Source organism: Chionomys nivalis, chromosome 7, assembly GCF_950005125.1.
Source record: "Chionomys nivalis chromosome 7, mChiNiv1.1, whole genome shotgun sequence".
Lineage (NCBI taxonomy): Eukaryota > Metazoa > Chordata > Mammalia > Rodentia > Cricetidae > Chionomys > Chionomys nivalis.
Window position 1 is genome coordinate 45,230,919 of NC_080092.1, and position 9,487 is coordinate 45,240,405.

Consider the following 9,487-nt stretch of genomic DNA (forward strand, 5'->3'; position numbering starts at 1 on the left):
TTGGAGGAAGAAGAGTGGAGTCTGAGGAGTCACCAGCAGACAAAGAGAGAAGCAAGATGGGCATGCTGTACTGAGAAAAGGTACCAAGTCACATGACAGAATGTAAATAAGGAATATAGGTTAATTTAAAATGTAAGAGTTAGCTAGTGGTAAGTCTGAGCTATTGGCTGAGCATTTATAGTTCATATTAAGTCTCTGTGTTGGCGATTTGGGAGTTGGAGGGTGGGATAAAAGGTCTTCCAACATCTCACTATATAGATCAGGTTGCCTCAAGTTCATGATCCCCCTGCTTCAGCCTCAGGCTTTGTGATCCCAGGTGTGCACCACCATGCCCAGCCTGAAGCTTTGCAATCTTTATTTCCTGGTACCTACTGGATATCATGCGAGGCGGTATCTTTTTCTCTAATTGGGCACATTTCACTTCCGGTGGTTGGTTATGCAAAGAAGACTTCGCAGCTTCTATTCTCCTCAACAGCTCTTTACCCAGAAATTCACGATTTGATGTGAAGGAAGCAATCGCCTTCCTATCTGGAAACTTGCATCCCGTGGGTGGATAGTAGCATCGGTGGGAGGACATCAGGCCTTTTGGAACATAGACAAATGTTTCCATTTAGATGCTAATTTAATATTCATTATTTTGAAACTAAACAGCTGAGTACCAGGGACAGCTATAATTTTTAAAAAATATTTATTTATTTATTTATTTATTTATTTATTTATTTATTTATTTATTATGTATACAATGTTCTGTCTGTGTGTATGCCTACAGGCCAGAAGAGGGCACCAGATTTCATTACAGATGGTTGTGAGCCACTATGTGGTTGCTGGAAATTGAACTCTGGTCCTTTGGAAGAGCAGGCAATGCTCTTAACCGCTGAGACATCTCTCCAGCCCCGGACAGCTATAATCTGAAGACAGAGCCCAGGACTACCACAAAGTAGTGTCAGTTTGAGGTAGGAAAAAAAATCAGACTAAAAAGTTTGAAACAAAATATCACTTAAGAAACCCTGCCCTGGAGTTCTGTCAGTAGCGGGAGCGGAGAGCGGACCCCAGAGAGCCCTGAGAGCCCCACCGCCACCGACGGCCTAGTCACCATCACACCCCGGGAGGAGCCGCAGCCGTCGCTGCAGGCCCCAGTCACCACCACCGCAACCATGAGCAGCGAGGCCGAGACCCAGCAGCCGCCCGCCGCCCCCGCCGCCGTGTCCTCAGCGCCGCCGACACCAAGCCCAGAAGGCCTCACATCGGCGGTGCCGGCCGGCGGGGACAAGAAGGTCATCGCAAGGAAGGTTTTGGGAACAGTAAAATGGTTCAATGTAAGGAACGGATACGGTTTCATCAACAGGAATGACACCAAGGAAGACATATTTGTACACCAGACTGCCATAAAGAAGAATAACCCCAGGAAGTACCTTCGCAGTGTAGGAGATGGAGAGACTGTGGAGTTTGATGTTGTTGAAGGAGAAAAGGATGCGGAGGCAGCAAATGTTACAGGCCCTGGTGGAGTTCCAGTTCAAGGCAGTAAATACGCAGCAGACCGTAACCATTATAGACGCTACCCACGTCGTAGGGGTCCTCCACGTAATTACCAGCAGAATTACCAGAATAGTGAGAGTGGGGAAAGAACGAGGGATCGGAAAGCGCTCCTGAAGGCCAAGCCCAACAACGCCATTCCTATCGCAAGCGAAGGTTCCCACCTTACTATTTGCGGAGACCCTACGGGCATCGACCACAGTATTCCAACCCTCCTGTGCAAGGAGAAGTGATGAAGGGTGCTGACAACCAGGGTGCAGGAGAGCAAGGTAGACCAGTGAGACAGAATATGTATCGGGGTTACAGACCACGATTTCACAGGGGCCCTCCTCGCCAAAGACAGCCTAGAGAGGACGGCAATGAAGAGGACAAAGAAAATCAAGGAGACGAGAGCCAAGGTCAGCAGCCACCTCAACGTCGGTATCGCCGCAACTTCAATTACCGACGCAGACGCCCAGAGAACCCTAAACCACAAGATGGCAAAGAGACAAAAGCAGACGATCCACCAGCTGAGAATTCGTCCACTCCAGAGGCTGAGCAGGGCGGGGCTGAGTAAATGCCGGCTTACCATCTCTACCATCATCCGGTTTGGTCATCCAACAAGAAGAAATAAATATGAAACTCCAGCAATAAGAAATGAACAAAGATTGGAGCTGAAGACCTTAAGTGCTTGCTTTTTACCCGTTGACCAGATACACTAGAACTATCTACATTATCTATGCAGCATGGGGTTTTTATTATTTTTACCTAAAGATGTCTCTTTTTGATAATGACAAATGTGTTTTGTTTTTGTTTTTTTTTTAAAAAGGTCTGGTTTTTCTCAATACACCTTTAATGGTTTTTAAATTGTTTCATATCTGGTCAAGTTAAGATTTTTAAGAACTTCATTTTTAATTTGTAATAAAAAGTTTACAACTTGATTCTTTCAAAAAGAGTCAACAAACTGCAAGCACCTGTTAATAAAGGTCTTAAATAAAAAAAAAAAAAAAGAAGAAACCCTGCCCTGAAGTAGTCTCTTAGAAAGTGGGCCCTTGCTGGCACTGCAGTGTTTGTGCCTCAGTGCCTCAGTCCAAGTCACTGCTGCAACAGGAGAGACACCATGTATGGATGCTTAGAAGAAACAATTTCATTTCTTCCCTTCTGGAAGCTGAAGCATAGTGGCATTCACTACTAAAGTGACCTTGCCACCTTGCCTCACCTTGAGGATTGGGATTCCCACATATGCATTGGGCAGTGGGGCAAAATTCAGGCCACAGTGCTCTCTAAGCTCTCTAATTTAAAGAACTACCAGTTGGGAATGCCTAATCATGCACCACACTGCAGCCTCTGGGCCCTAAAGTACATGAGTTCAGTCCTCGTGCCCATAGTGCCCAACAGCCCAGTGGAAGGATGTGATGTCGCTGATGACAGTAAATATGGGGGAGGGCAAAAAGGAAGGAGTGAGGACCTCAATTCCACAATCACCCTGGCAAAGCCCTCCAAGTATCTCTAACCCCAGGGTCCTCAGCCTTCCTAATGCTACAACCCTTTACACAGTACCCCATGTTGTGGTGACCCCGATCATAAAATTATTTTGTTACTAATTCATAACTGTAGTCTTAATACTGTTACAAATCAAAATGCAAATATCTGATATGCAACCCTCCTGAAAAAGTCATTTAAAACCACCCCAAAGGGGGGTCACAATCCATAAGTTGAGAACTGCTACTCTAGATCATCAGAATTTTGGGAATCTATCAGGAAAAGAGAAGAATCATGTGAACAGAGTTTCTGTCCTGCCTGGTCCTACAGTCACTCAGTCCCAAAGAAACACACAGAGGTTTATATTAATTATAAACTGTTTGGCCTATTAGCTCAGGCTTATTATTAACTAGCTCTTACAAGTTAAATTAACCCATAATTCTTGTCTATGTTTGGTCATGTGGCTTGGTGCCTTTTATCAATGCAGCCTTCTTATCTTGCTTCCTCTGTGTCTGGGTGGCAACTGCACATAGCATTTTCTCTTTCTAGAATTCTCTCTGGTTGCCCAACCTATACTTCCTGCCTTGCTACTGGCCAATCAGCATTTTATTAAACCAATACAAGTGACAAATCCTTAAAATGTACAAAAGTATTATCCCACAACAGAATCAGACAGACTTCAACTATAAAATGTTTCATTTGAAAAACTTTTAATTTAAGTAAGTAAAATATCCAATGTAATCCCTCTCTAGGATTATCCATTGGGCTCAGTGCATAAGCAGTGATGCTTCAGCCGCACCAAGAATGCCACCAAGAACCAAAGTATGTCAGCTCCACAGCAGGCCAAAGCATGAGACAAAATTTCTTTTACAAAAGTCCCAATTGGAGGCTGGGGAGATTGCTTAGTGGGTAGAGTACCTGCAGTGCAAACTTGAGGACCCGAGCACAAGTCCCCAGCACCGTGCAAAGCAGGATTGCCATGGTGTGTGACCATAACTCCAGCACCGAGATCCTGAGGACTGAACCAGCCCAAAAGGGCAAGCTCCAGGTACTCAGGGAGAGACTCTGTCTCAAAAACTAAGGGGGAGGATGACAGAGGAAGACACTAATATTCACCTTTGGCCTTCATATCCCTTGTACTGCACACACCTGCACACATGTACAGTACACACACATACACATATACATGCACACATGAACGCACACAGAGCCCGAGAAAAGGGACAAAGCCTGTGTAAGATCAAATCCTTCAAGTTGGATGATTTTGCAGCACCTTCCCTACATTGGTGGTGTTTTCAAAACTGAATCTTGCCCCACTGTGCTGGCATGGCCAGTGATTTTACATGGTGATGACACGCCCATGTCCTGGCATAAGAAAGGTGCCTACAGAAGGACCACTATGTATCTTTTACTCCCAGGCTTCTTCAAGGGCTCTTTCCTTGGTTTCCCAGCCTAAATAGATGGTCCTGATTTGCACAAAAAGCAGACTGAGCAAATTATAGGAAGTAAGCCAGGAAGCAGCATCCCTCCATGGCTTCTGCTTCGGTTCCTGCCTTGAGTTTCTGCCCCAACTTCCCTCAGTGACAGAGTGCAACCTGAGAGTCAGAGAAGAAACACGTCCCTTTCTCTCTGATTTGGTGTTGAACATGGTGTTCTACCATGGCAACAGAAACCAAACTACGGCAATTATAAATAAGGCAAGCGGTCATGGCTAGCGTTTACAAGAGGTGTGGGTGACATGAGATGACAAGCGGCGGCTGATGTCACCGACTCACAAGTCGTTTCCCCAGCAGCAATTGCTGAGAGCGCATCTGTGCCAATGCTGTTGAATTAGCCGTACTATTTCTCCTATTCTGTTCTTAATAATCATTTCGTCCATCTTCTCACTTCATTTATATTAAAGCTTTGAAGCTGTTTTTGTTTGAATGGTGATCCTGGTGCCATTGGCTTCTTTAAGGAAATGGGGGTGACTTTTCAGAGGGAACCTGTGTAGTCCCGAAGCCAACCATTCCCTCGAACAGTCTCAATGGTTCTGAATGTGCCACGTAGGTCCTTCCCAGGCTGGCGCCCATGTCATGAGATGTCACAACTGTCCCCAGAAATTTACTGTCTGTGTGCTGAGCGCTCTCTGGCCTAGGAGCTTAGAAGGTCTCAGAGTCTAGACGAGAAGCCGTGGCCTGAAAGTAAAATCTCCAAGACAATGAAATAAAATAAGATACTGGAAAATAGATGATATCAAAGAAAACAATATAAAGAAAGGTATGTGGGACACATTCACCTTTTTTTCCTATATGAAACTGAGAAGTTTCTGCACCCCAATAAACCGAATCAGACCAAATCAAACCAAATTAGAAAAAGCCCAGGTTTAATGGATACAATGCTCCCAGATGGCTTTCCTACAGAGAGGAGACAGGAAAGCAAGACTGGGGAGGAGTCATCGTTAGTGGGGTCTTTCTGAGATGCAGCAGGGTTTGTAGAGGTGGGGAAGGGGGCTTGGGGTGGAGCTTCCTGCGGAACATTCCACACTCCTAGGATATATGGATGCCAGGGGCTGGGGTGAAGCTTCCACCAGAACAGATCCAAACACCGTATCAAACAGTGAAGCTGTGTGTTCAGGGTTCTAAGCAACAACATCCCGAGACCACACACTTTGCTACCATCTCACCTGCTGCTTCCTCCAATATGATGCGGTTCTAGCAACTTCTCCAGAAAAGTGCCATGCACACTTCCCTGTGTAGTGCACACCCCCTACCGATGCTGTTGTCTCGGTTGCTTGTATGTAAAGCAGACCAAGGAGTCTCTGTGGCCATCTGTGCTGGTCAGTTTTTTTTATCAACTCCACAAAAGCTTGGGTCATCTGGGAAGAGGGAACCTCAACTGAGAAAATGCCTCCATCAGATTGGTCTGGAGACTTGTCTGTAGAGACAGTTTCTTTATTGATGATTAATGTGCAAGTCCCAGCCCCCCTGTGGGTAGTGTCACCCCTGGACAGGTGGTCCTGGTTGTATAAGAAAGCAGGCTGAGCCAGCCATGGGGAGCAAGTTAGTAGGCAGCGGTCTTCCATTGCTCGCTATCAGTTTCTGCCTCTGCGTTCCTCATGATGAACTGTTGTAACGTTGGGAATGTAAGAAAAAAAGAAAGAAAGAAAAGAAAAAGAAAAAGAAAAAAGAAACCCTTTCCTTCCCAAGTTGATTTTGGTGAGAATGTTTTAACATAGCAACAGGAAATGAACGAGGACACTGCTTGACCTGGTCACTACTGTTCTCCAGCCTCATGTACATTGCAATTTACTGGAACCCCTTCAGAATAGGCACAGTGGTGAGTTCGAGGCCAGCCTGGTCTACAAGAGCTAGTGCCAGGACAGGAACCAAAAGCTACAGAGAAACCCTGTCTCGAAAAATCAAAAAAAAAAAAAAAAAAAAAAAAAGGAATAGGCACAGTGCCTGGTGGCCCCTCCTAAAGCTTTCTTTCCATTAGCCAGGGAAATGTCCAGGTACCAATGAGTGTTAAGGGTGGGCACGTTATTAACCGACAAGACCGATTTTACCTGAGCTAATACACGATCACCAGTGCCTGGCAACAGAGAGCCAAAGGCTGGATGCACACTGTCTGGGTCTGAATCTTTGAGCCTCCTCTCCATGGCTGTGTGGACCTTGGTGGTTTTTTTTTAACCTCTCTGTGCAGCAGTTTCTTCGTCATTTGAAATAGGGTACAGGAGGTGCGTAAGAGGAGGTGGAAGGGGGTGAGGGAGGGTTGCCTCCTTTGTAGAATGTTGGTGAGAGTTAAATGACTTTTATCGGTGGGGTGCTTCAAACACTGCTGGGCGTGTGGCAGGCAAGCTCCGTGCAAGCTTGTAATGATTAAATGCGCCTTACAGGCGGTGGATCCTGTGAAGTTTGTGGAAGGCAGGCCATTATCTCAAGGTGTTTTGCTAATTACCCGGATTAAATGATTTAAGCAATTTTCAAGGTTTCGCTTATTTTCTGACTCTAATTTCGATGGTTTTCTTTGAGCTGGTTTCCCTCTCTCGTTTTCAATTTGTCTATGCTGAAGGAGAGAGGCGGGGAGGATGTCAGAGTTCCTTTGAACCTCCCCGAGCTGACTTTGTTGCCAGAAAGTCTGTGCAATCGGAGCTAATTAGCAAACATGCAGAGTAGACGCTAGAGAAGTCGGCTGCTCCCGGGCAGCAAGGCTGGAGTCTGAGCCGTATGGGATAATCTCAGTGGAAGAAGCCACAGGACGAAATCGTGTTTGCTCCGAAGCCTCATCGTGGGCGGGGGAAACGCCCCTTCAGGGGCTTCTGACCCGGGAAGTTGCTGGAGAAGCTGGACCCCTCCTGGCACCCATGGAACCAGATTCTTGGGGTGAGGCCAGCAGTTTGTGCTTAGTAGGCGCTGCTGAAATTTGAGAACGACTCTCACGAAAATTCTCTCCAAATTAAAAATTAAACAGGTCTATTTTTTCCCCAGTAAATTAAAGCAGGAGAAATGCCTGCTAGCAATTCCCACCAAACCCCTACCTTTAACCTTTGAAAACGTATTAAAGGAAAACATAAACAAACAAAACAACGTTTGCATAAAACCACAACTATTTTGATTGTCGTTGAAAACACCAGTTAATGATTCCCTGGATCGATGTGTTCGGAAGTGTGTAATTTAGTTAATTTGTTGTCTGTGGTACTTCAAGTTCTGTCAAAGGGGCCTAAGTACATATTTCTAACAGGCTGGCTCTTTCCCTGGGTTATGCACTTCTGTGCTTTATTAAATTTTTTTTCCACTAGCTGCCTTTATTGTTTTTGAGTGATTTATGACTGATCAACATAATGTCATTACGTTTTATTGATTTGTTTCAATTTTCTTCAGGGTAGGAGATTTGAAATAGTCTCTCATAACCTTTTACCAAGTTGATTGACATTCGTGTATTGTTAATAACTAAAACCAACCAGCAATGGAATGGGATGGGGTTGCTCATTATGAGCTGTGCATTGACATATATTTGATGGCTTTTTGCTTGGACATTATTTATAGTAAATAAAATACAATTAAGCAGAATAATAAGGCAAAATAAGTAACCATAAGGTGAAAAAAATCTTACAGTGTGTTTTCAAATATAATATTATCCTTTCTTTCTTAGCAAAAGTTTCAAAAATTAAAAAAAATAAATATATAAAAATTATCTCAGGACAAATGCCCAACAACAGCTACTAACATTTGTTGTTATTACATTTATTTAGTGTGCGTGTGTGTGTTCATGTGTATGTATGTGTGTGCGTGTGTGTGTGCATGTGTGTGTATGTGTATGTGTGTGCGTGTGTGTGTGCATGTGTGTGTATGTGTATGTGTGTGCGTGTGTGTGCATGTGTATGTATGTGTGTATGTGTGCGTGTGTGCATGTGTGTGCATGTGTGTATGTGTGTGTATGTGTGTGCATGTGTGTGCATGTGTGTGCGTGTGTGCATGTGTGTGTATGTGTGTGCGTGTGTGTATGTGTGTGCGTGTGTGCATGTGTGTGCGTGTGTGTATGTGTGTGTGCATGTGTGTGCGTGTGTGCATGTGTGTGCATGTGTAGGTGCATGTGCTGCATGATGTATGTGGTGATCAAAGGGCAACTTGAGAGAGTCAGTTCTCTCCACCGTGTGAACGGCGGGTGGAACTCAGATCTAGCTCACTGGCCTGTAATTCTAGTTTCACTGCAGTGCAATTGGTTCCCAGTTTCCCTGGAAAGAAAAGGGATTATTTAGTGGCAAGTGTTTGCTTATCAGTGACTTTGAAATTTATATAAATGTGATCCTTGCAAAAAACCCTAATATCACATTTCATTCAAATGGTATCCAAACTGACATGCTGTACTTTTTTGCTTACTGGTTCATATTAAGGGGTTTCTTTTTGTTTCCTCATGATAAACTATGGCCGGGGACATTCAAATATAGTACATGTTGCGTGTATCAAAAAACTGGTCTTTGTTGTTCTGGGAAGGATAGTTTGATCACGTCTAAAGGCCGCTGCAATTCTGATGAGCTGTGGGGTCCCAATAAGCATCTCTAACAATTTCTCAGGAGCTGCTGCTAGCCCATAATGCAAGCTTCACCATGCTGTAGAGAGGCAGAGGGTCCTCTGGAAGAGGAGCTTGCTCAACTCATACTGGGGGAAACTGGGTTTCAGAGGCAGAATTGGCAAAACATGCACCCTTCAGCTAGCCTTCTTCAGTAGACAGATACCATCGTACAGGTGTTTAGTGTCTTCTGGCTTCCCGAGTCCATTCACACAGATCTACCAAGCTATCTCAGGAGCCCAGCAGGGTAGGCATAAGCATCCCTTTCCCCCTCCAAGAGGATGGAGACAGAAGGTTGCTTCTCATCTTCAGAGCTGAGCTGTCAGAGCTGTGACTAGGAGTGAGATTGAAGCCAGCACCTCATGCTTCCTGAAAGTCTCGCAGGGCAGATGGCAGTGACACCATTGCAAAAGTTTGTCATCCACTGAGACTCCAGGGTGAA

General features: G+C 44.9%; 1 pseudogene; it reads left to right on the forward strand.

Annotated features, from left to right (window-relative positions):
* The first annotated feature begins 1,154 nt into the window (after positions 1–1,154).
* On the forward strand, positions 1,155–2,136 carry LOC130878248 (Y-box-binding protein 1-like; annotated as a pseudogene).
* The last annotated feature ends 7,351 nt before the right edge of the window (positions 2,137–9,487 follow it).